The sequence below is a fragment of the Falco punctatus genome (genome assembly GCF_963210335.1).
Source record: "Falco punctatus genome assembly, chromosome: 3".
NCBI classification, from domain to species: domain Eukaryota; kingdom Metazoa; phylum Chordata; class Aves; order Falconiformes; family Falconidae; genus Falco; species Falco punctatus.
The window spans coordinates 33,170,734-33,180,666 of NC_137582.1; positions in this window are offsets into that span (position 1 = coordinate 33,170,734).

Below are 9,933 nucleotides of genomic sequence, written 5' to 3' on the forward strand. Positions count from 1 at the left end.
AGGTGTGACATCCTTAGCTTCTAAGGTATTAATTTTCACCAAACTTCTCTAAGAAAGAAAATTCATGAGTCGGAAACTGAAGCGCCGGAACTTCGAAGAGCTCCCAGGGCCATTCAGGGCGTCAGTTAAGGGAGCACTGAGCCCAGCACTCCTAGGTCTAACAGCAGGACCTCAGCTATTCAATCATTCTTCCTTTCAATAGCACCATTTTACCAGTGCAGTGATCACTTTCACATGATAAATCTTTTTAATCATAAAAATACTTATTGTCGGTGCATGTTAATTCATAAAAAGAAAACCAGAATATCTTTACTGAATCATGTTAAGTCTGTATCAAGTATTTATGAATATCAGAGCTGTAACTCCTTATTCAATAAAACAGATAGGTATTCATTTGAATGAACGCAAATAAGGACCATTGATTCCTTTGACCCCTTTAATTCATTAGCCAGGCAGATTAGTTTTTTAGATAAAGTTGAAGGGAAAAAATACACCCAAGGTGAATTTTGAAACAACTGTGTCAAACTGAAACTGATCCTGGAGTGATCCTTATCTGCAAACTACAGGATATTTGTTCCATTGAACGTCAGAAGGATAAAATCAGTCTAAAGTCTCATGTTAGCGATTGGCAGCCACTTAAGAGCACTGCACCTGAGAACAGGCTTTACTTTATTGACCATAAAAGTAAATAATGTGTCTTATCATTCTACTACTTAGGCAGCAAAATACTTTGAGATAGTAGATTTCTAAGTTTTCCAGTCTATAAGTATAAAATTTTTAATGGGTTGGTACTTTACTTAAAAACAGTCCTCAGCACAGACCTTGTAAAAGCCAGCCATTGCATCAGTAAATATTCTGGCTGTGTATGCTGACCTTTGCTTCCAGAACTGGGAGCTGGCCAAAAGGCAGAGACATGAGGTTCTTACAACCCAAGTGGAAATTTTCAAAGTACTTGGCCTGGTGGGGACCACCCCAGTCCCAAGGGCTTTACAACACAGCCCCTAAAGGCTGGCTGGCTGTGTGATAACCACCATGGGGCACTTTAAAGCATTTCTCCTCAGAATGTGTACGGCTGCTTTTACAATATAAAGAAGACTTAAGAATGGCACAGCCACAGAATTGAGTTTTTCAAATAAGCCTGCAAAATTTGTTGAGGATTGTTGTAACACAACGCAAGCCAGGCACCTGATTCCAGAAAAAAGGAAGCTTCCACACCTCAGTCTTTACCCATCAGCTTGTGTGAAGTATTCCCTGGGATGTGGGAGCTGGGATTACACCCTTGTGCTCTGCCCACAAGGATTTGAATCCATGGTGTGGTGGTGCACCTCACCCCCTTCCTGGGGCCACTCTACAACCCCAGGAATACCTGTTAGGCCTTGGCATTTGAGTAATGAGTTGGAAAGTTAGGCACCCCTTGATCGTACCAACAACTCTTGCATGACAAAGGAGGGGAGCAGTACTGCCTGTACCAGGAATACTTGTTGCTTGGCAAAGGTGGAAATAAAACCAATAATCAGTCATCTTCTGACAGCCTTTTGACCCAAACTGGAGCCTGAATGGAATGATACCATTATTAATAAAAAATTACCAACTCAATGGCCAGGATGGAAATTTGTGGATGACTAAAACCATCGCTGACCCTATAACCAGTGGTCTGAGTGAGACCCTTTGACCTTGCCCAGACTGCAGAAGGCTGCAACCAGCATCTCGCTGTGAGTGGGACACCACTCACCGCTGGCAAACTCCCAGGTCTGTGATACTAGGGGGACTGTTGCCAAAAGATGACAACAGAGCCTGGGCTGATACCCCTGCTCCTTGAGGCTCAACCCTTCACCTGCTGAGAAATGCAAAAGCATTTGAAGTTAATATTTCACTGAACTTGAGGGGAACTTTTAATAGTTATATCTTTGTACATTTGTATATATATTTCTATACATCTATTCCTTTTTGTTTGTGGGCATGTATGCATGTGCAAATTGATTTAGATACTTCGTAACCAATATGGTATGGGTGTTATCGTTTCAGATCTGTAAGCAAATCACTGTTATAAGGGAAGTAAATCATATTGAATCACTTGGTAAATACTTAATTAATAGATGATTAAGTGTAGCTACAATTTTGTGATCAACCTTAAATTGTGAATAAACCCTCACTCTTTATATACCCTTAGATATAGTCTGCTGTCCAAGTCTGAGACTAGGATTGGATCTAGCCACACCTAAACTCTTACAAAGAGTTTGGAAAGTAAAGAGGATCCATTCTGAACCTAGTAACTCAGTGGAATATCCTCCTTTACTCTTTTGTCCTACTCTTTATATCTTTTCTATTAATTAGACATAAGCCATTGACCAAATCTGAGACTAAGACTGGATCTAGCTGCACTTAAATTCTATCAAACAGTTTAGAAAACAGGGGGTCCTCTCTAAACCACATGACTCAATGGTGGGGTCTCCCTTACCCCTAACTTCACATCTTTGATCCCTGTGTAAAATCATTTTGGCTTAATTTTAACTTGGGTTTTAGTTTGAATTTTCTTTTAACTCTATTTTGTTTTACTTTGATTTTAATTTGTGTGTTCAATTCATGTAACATGTAGTAGAGTGAACCTTGCCATCAAGTTTTGTGAATTCGCACTCCTGCAAACCCATAATAAATCCATTTTTCTCATAATTTTGGTGGTGATTCTTTAAGAGACTTTTAGGATAAACCACTCATGTGTGACACATGGTGCCTCATGCTTTTCAGGAGAGGAAAGCTCTCACTTTAAGGTTATCAGATATTCTTGGGGGGGGGGGGTGGGAGGAACAAAGCCCACTTGCAATTTTTCCTGTTGGAGTTGCTCATTTTATATAGGATGCTTAAATATTAATTGGCCAGAAGATAAGCATTACTCTCTAGATGCTGCTTCAGGCAAGGAGATACCCGTGTTTCAGTCCAGCCTCCTGTTACTATCTGAACAGCAGCGGAGCGGGGACAGGAAAGCACGTCTCTCCCCTCCTGCTCTCTCTTCTCACTGACATGGCTGCCCAGCTGCTGGGACGATGCTCCTTCTCTTCAGCTGAAGGAACGTGCAGCTACACAATGCAGCAACAAACAGCTGCAAGTGGAGGCCAGAGGAAAGCCCCATCCTACAGTAGCTTACTGCCTGCTGCTGGAGTGCTCACCCCTGCAGCTGAGTACTTGGGCAGAAAGGAGAGGGCAAACCCACTCTCTCCACTTAGGAGATGTAGGAAGAGCACAGGGAAAGGTACAAATCTTGAAGTAAGGTAGGTGTTCCACCAGGGTCCACAGCAATTGGAGTTCACTGGAACCTAGAGCAACTAGAGTTCTGGGAATTGTTCTCCTCTCTCCAGCAAAATGTACCCCTCACTAAAGACAGAGGGATTTGAGGGAGACAGAAGAAAGGAACAGTGGCATCTAGGGCTGCACTAGTAGGTTTCCTGAGCCAGGAGCGAGCAGCACTAGGGTCTGAGAGCTGGCATTCAGCAGGAGGCCTGACAGCCTCTCGAGAAGGGGGCTGGGAGCAGAGGACCCGTGTGCCCCAGCTTGATGGTTGCCTTGTGGTCCGCTCTAGACATCAATAAAAACATTGGTTTTCTTCCTGGGTTATTTAGCTCTGAATCACCCATGGAAATGGGAAAATAATCCTTGAAAAATTTACCTGTGCTCTTTATAATCTTGTTTTCAAATGTGAGTCATAGACACAAATGACTTCTAGCTTCTTTGGCTATGCAGAAGAAATGAAAGACAAGAGATTCCTGTGGATAATGAGAATTTATCACATCTATAGCATACCTGGCCATCATCCCACAAGCCTGGTGACAGGGTTATATGCAGGCAGAACCAGCATGTCCAGAGCTCTAGCGTCCTTCATCACATGCAGGTCACCAGCAAGAAGCCCACTTATAAAATAACAATTTAATTCAACCCTATATGAAGCAAACATACTGGAACTATTTCTATCTTCTATGTAAATAATGAACTTTATGTCACATATCATGGAAGACCAATTAATTGTTCCTTGCATTTAATATTATCCAAGTGTACTAAGTATGAAATAGTGACTTGGATGGCTTTAAGAGATACCTTTGGAAACACTGGGATGAATCTACACATCACCAATCTCCATTCAAAGGCATTTCAGTCATTGCTCAAAACCACCTGGAGAAAACAGAATTATTTCCTTCCAGGTCAGACTCTTGCTCTGCAGGCAACATTTATACTGACACATGTAAAACAAAGTACTTCTAAGCTTTGTCTGCATACAGATGAGGAAACAAGGGATTTGTGGGAAATGCGATACACACACCAATTCTGTTTCGATATTTACCACAGGTGCCAAAATCTTGAATATTGACCCTACAGGTCTTGTAGCTGTGTATGCCAAGAAATTACAAATAATAGCAGCTAACACAGAAGTGATTCCCGCTTATTTCTGTTTCTGAATTCCCTTCCTATATTAGATTATTATCTTTGCTCTGCAGGGGCAGTTCTTCCCTCCCAGATCCACATTTTTTTAGCACAAGTGGGAACAAGAAACTAGCCAACCCATTTACAAGCAGGTTAGCCACTTAATCCAGCAGCAAATGCAGACTACCATGCAATAGACAAATTTAGGTTTCAAGCCATTGACACAAATATATAGCTTTAATTCAGAGACCTCCTGATACTGCTTGTCACTTTAATGAGGGGGCACTCAGGTGGCTTTTGTATCCCCCTGACTGGGTGTTCATAATTTTCCTAGCCTCACCTACTTGTCCTAGCAGCCATTAGAGCTGCTGAAGGATTTCTTTAATTACTGAGAGTCATTTGCTCACCTAACCCAGCCACCTTGGTCCACAGAGGTGCCGTGGCAGTTGTCAAACTGATTTTGCTCAGCCCATGGATCTCCCCAAGCTGGGGATCATCTGGCAGCCGGTTAAGATGGCATTAGGGCTTCTTTTGTGTGGATGATACAGGGCCAAGCTGGGAGTGTTAAGGCAATGGTATTTGGGACTCCTTCCAGTGGTATGAGATTTCTTGGGCATGGTGACCTGGTACTGGCAACAAGGTGTCTTTACTGATGCAAGGCTGCAGGAGCTGATAAAACAAGAGTATTTCCTGCTAAAAGCTTAAAGGACCTCTCTTCTTACACTCCTAATTAAAACTCTGAGAAGAAAAAAAACCAAAACACCACAAAACAAAAACCAAAAACAAACAAACAAAAAAAACCCTCAGGGAGTAATGAATTTTCTTCTTTTCTAAAAACCACAGAAACTGACACATGTTAAGGTTTTTGTTGGGTTTTTTCCCCCCATAAACTAAAAAAAATAAAAAATAAACTAAAAAAAAAAAGGGTGTCTTCTTCCAAACCCAGAATATTCTGGATTATACACAAATGTTTGCTTAGAAAAGGAAACACGTCCAAAGGGAGATGAAAAAAAACCAGAAAAGCTGATAATGGAGATTGAAACAGAGGTACATTTCCCTTACTAGCACTCCCTGACAGCTAACAGCATTGCATGAGCAATGATTAAGATCCCATTTTTATAAATGCCATGTACTTTAAGGCATTAAAAAGACTTCAGCATTGTCAAAGATAGCTACTAAACAATTGCCCCAAATTCCCTTTGATGGTTCTAAATACTTCTATTTGCCAATGTAAAATACTTACAAATGACCACTCTCTAACTCTTTTGTCTTTCCTGTAAAGAAATTGACTGTATAAAACCCTTGTATGCTACCAAGGGAAGGAATGAGAAATTTTACCTGGTAAGGATAACACCTGCTTACAAAAATAGAAACCTATATTTAGGTTCGCTTACTTCATGCCTGGTTAATCTGGAGAGCATGTCCGGGAGAGCAACTGGTGTTAACCAGTCTGATAGTGTGATGCCCGCAGCAATACGAACTTGTTATTCTTAAGTTTAAAATAGATCTTCACTAGTAATTCAAGTTAACCATGTCTGATCCAACTAGTTTTATTTTAGACTGTTTGTTTCACCTCCTCTCTTTTGGTGTGGGGAAGATTTGACCCCGATTTGATATAATGTCTTGATCATTATGTAGCCTGCATTGAATTGTAGAGACAGGGAATTTGTAGACTTTCCAAATTAATAGCTTGAGCTCAGTGGAGATAAGTGAAACATCAGACACCTAAATTTGAAGACCCATCAGGCCCAGTTATGTGCATGTTTTGGTGGCCCTTGCAGTAGAAACCATAAATTAGCTATGGTCCCAGTCAAAAAATTGTTTGATTCCACTTAGGAGGTTTAGGAAGAAGTTCACCTTCTCCCAGCTTGAGCTACAGTACACACCATAAAAGATTCTAAAACTGATGATGATGATAATAATTTCTGCCTGCGGGAAAAAGACTTCATGAAGTGATAGTGAATATCTGCAGCTTCCGTTGCTTTAATAGGATTTGTGTGCACTTGAGTTTTGGAAAGTCATACAGTGTGTTCATAGGTGCCTAAATACAGACTTTGAAGTCTGATACAAATCTCTAAATTGGAGTGTATCAGGCAATCTGGCAAAACAATACGTATTCTTCTTTTGACAAACTCCTACTCTTAAGTGAAAGACCCATCTGAAAAACTGAGCTGCAAAGTGTTACATTTTTACTTGTTTTCCAGCATTTAACAGCTTTGGTTCAAAGCACAGAAAATTACATTGGGCATTCATTTAGCTTACATTATTAATAAACTTGCTGAACCTCAAGAGATCTTCAAAGATTTCTGTATCACAACAGCAGGACTCAGAAGCCTGAAACTTTTCCTCTCAAGGAAGTTGCAAACACTGAAGAAATGAGGTTTGTAGTTTGCTGGGGTTCAGGCAGAAAATGTAAAACCATGTACAACCCACCTATAAGCAGTCTTAAGATATTTCTTATAATAGAAACAACCTTTGGCCCCTCTCTTCTTTGAATAAACTTTTAACAATCAAGTCCCACACTCTAGTTTTTCTCATGACACAAGATACACTCTCCACAGGAGCCCTCCTCACTGGGGTGGGAGGCAGTGAACTTTGCTTTGTCCTCAGCTCCTGCCACCAATGGCCTAGCCAGCTCCTCCCCAGCACGGGACACAAATGGCCATGTATATAGGTTGCTGCACACAGAAGTGGTATGGGCTGCCTGTGAGCAAAACCAGCAGGCAGACTGGTTTGATCAAATGAATCCATCATTCTGCCTTTGAAAAGCATGTATTTCCTTTTTAACATACATACTTTGTGACCACTGTGACAGGGCACGGATGAAAAAGGCCCAGGAGCTATGGGTCTGGGTACATTACAACCATATTAGTTAATGGAAAAGACCTTTTCTCAAGGTTTAAAGACCTTCATATGACCTTTAAGACTGTCTGCAGATCCCTCCCAGGTTGAAGCAGCTTTTTCCTATGGTCTGCACTAAGCATAAGTGCAAAAATCCTGCCTGAACTTAGACTCCACAGGGGTCTCCTCTGGTGGGATTTCCTGGACCACGTCTCACATATGCAAGTCCCAGATACTTTCTGGTTACCAACATTTTAGGAGCATGCTGCTGCTGTTTGCTTGTGCCTTACTGTCTTTTAAATACGGGGAGAGAGGAGATATGAATGGTCGTTACCGGTGATCTCCCCTTGAAGAAGTCACCATTAAGAAAGTTTCCGCCAACCTTGTTGCCTAAAGAATCCAGCCTGCCCACTATGCCATCCTGTGAAATCAAAGCCTCCTCCCACTTTCTCGAATTGTTATCTGCTTTGTACATTAGTTTTAGGAACAGATGAGATGACTTTGAAGATTTATGAGTAACAAAAGGAACAGTATGAGTCCTGTGTAAGAAACTAGAGAAGTTGTTTGTACTATGGCTTTTATACCAACACACAAAACATCAATAAGCCGTATGTTCATTGTCGCTCTGAGTTAAAAGAAGCCACGCCCGGGCATCCAGGAAAGAAATGTGCCTTGCAACATTTAATAATAGATATTCAGGTTACTTGAAACATTAATTATAAAGATTAAAGATTAATCCTGTTCTATGAGCTTGGATTGTCAATGGAAAATATATGGTGAAAAAGGTTGTTGTAAGACTCTAGAAAAGTGCTGGAAAGGTTCACTGAAGCTAGCAAACTTTTCTCAACAGTAAAGGCCCTAAGTGTTTCAAAATCTTAAGAGCAGCCATGCAAAACACTCCTAATTCTTCTACTTATCTGTACACAAGATAATAGCACAGAGAAGAGGGGAAGAGTCAGCCCAAAAGGTATGTCAGGTATTCCTGAAATAAAGAGAATAGTGCAATTTTGAATGGAAAATTAGAATGCAACTGCTCTAAGTATGTGAAATACCCACAGAGCAAGCTTTTGGTTAGCCAAGTGTAAGCTCCACAGGGCAAATGCAGGACTGGAAAGGAGCTCAGCACCCGCACAGATATTTACTTTCTGGTGTGTCTGTCCTTCAGTCTGCAGAATGACCTCAAGAGCAGTTAGTGGAGTTCTGTCTGCACCAATGAGCATAGCTTGTGTTCGTACGTATGGCTGGAGAAAGTCTCCCCCATACAGGTGGAGGGGGAAGGTTAAGCTCCCCTGGGGCCTCCCTCAGGCCTGGCACGGGCTCTGCGAGGCTGCAGCCTTGCTGGTGCTAAGCTTACATGTTTTACCGTCACTCAGTGGGTTTACTCAGCCTTTTGTGGCTTTCTGGGAGATTTTCCTCCGCACATTCTGGCAGTCACATATTGTTTCAGACAGCAGAGGATCTGGTTTTGAGGGGACAGCTTTTATCTGCCACTTTTGCCTTCCATGCTTTTCCATGGCACAGAGCCAAGTTCTTCCCTACCCTCCTCCAGGTGGTGGGAAGAGTAGGGACGTGATGAGAAGCAGAGGGACAGACATTTCAATACAGTCATTCTGAAACTGAGCAACTGAATATAGCCAGTGAGGCATTGCTAAAAAGTTGTGGGGAACCTCTGGCTATTACTCCCAGTGAATCTGGAATAAGTCCGCTGCAGACAAACTGGTACCCGGGAGCCAGCCCAGGCACCTGAATATGTGGGATTTCCATGCTCCAGGTGAAGAGCCCTACTGCAGCTCATGTTGGACCACAAGGAAAACCTGTACACAAATCCTGCTGGTGGGACTGTGGAAGACAAGAGACTTTCTGGGAGTGTCCCTATGCTTCTCTCACAAGCAGACGGGTGACTAGAAACCTGGAGCTGAGGTCAGTCTTGTGTTGCAATTAGGTGAGACTGAGAGAAAAACACCAGGGCAAGTAAGTTTGTGCCCTGACAGGACAGAGGTCATTTGAAGTATTCATGGCACATTTTTCCTGTGTGGTTGAGTTCAAAACCTGATCAGTTGGTATGGCTGCAACATGTGCTTTTTCATTTCACTGTTTTGCTTACTTCATAGCTATTTAAATATAGGATGAACTTTTCCTGATTTACATTGTTTCCATCTGGTGAAACTGGCAGCCCCACTGGTGGCCACTTCCAGTACTTAGCTGAGGAGAAAAAGCAAGCTCCCTAAAATCTTTTCATGGCAGGTACTAAATACTGTCACTCACTGATGGGAAATAACGCAGCGGGTTGGACTGCGTAGCCCTTAAATTTCTGCTCTCTCCCACACCACGGGCATGGTGCAAGGTGCGGTGGGAACAGCCTTGCAATCCAGGTTGATCTTGATCAAGAAGAAACAAAGAACTTTGTGAGTTAGGAAAGAGGGCTGCAAGGCTAAAGTTGTAAACTGATGACAGGTTGGACACACTGCACTCTTGTGTTGTGAAAGCCTAATGTTGGGCTTCTGTTTGCTTTAACTTGCTTACATTTTCCATTCTCTGGCTGTTGTAAATGTCACTTCTTTCCACGATCACGAGGGCGGGCCCTGATCTTTGCTCAGAAAAGGGTCCAGCTCTTATATCAAACCTGCTTACCGTCATTTTACTGCAAATGTTGGATAATTTTGGTAAGTGGTTATGTTATGA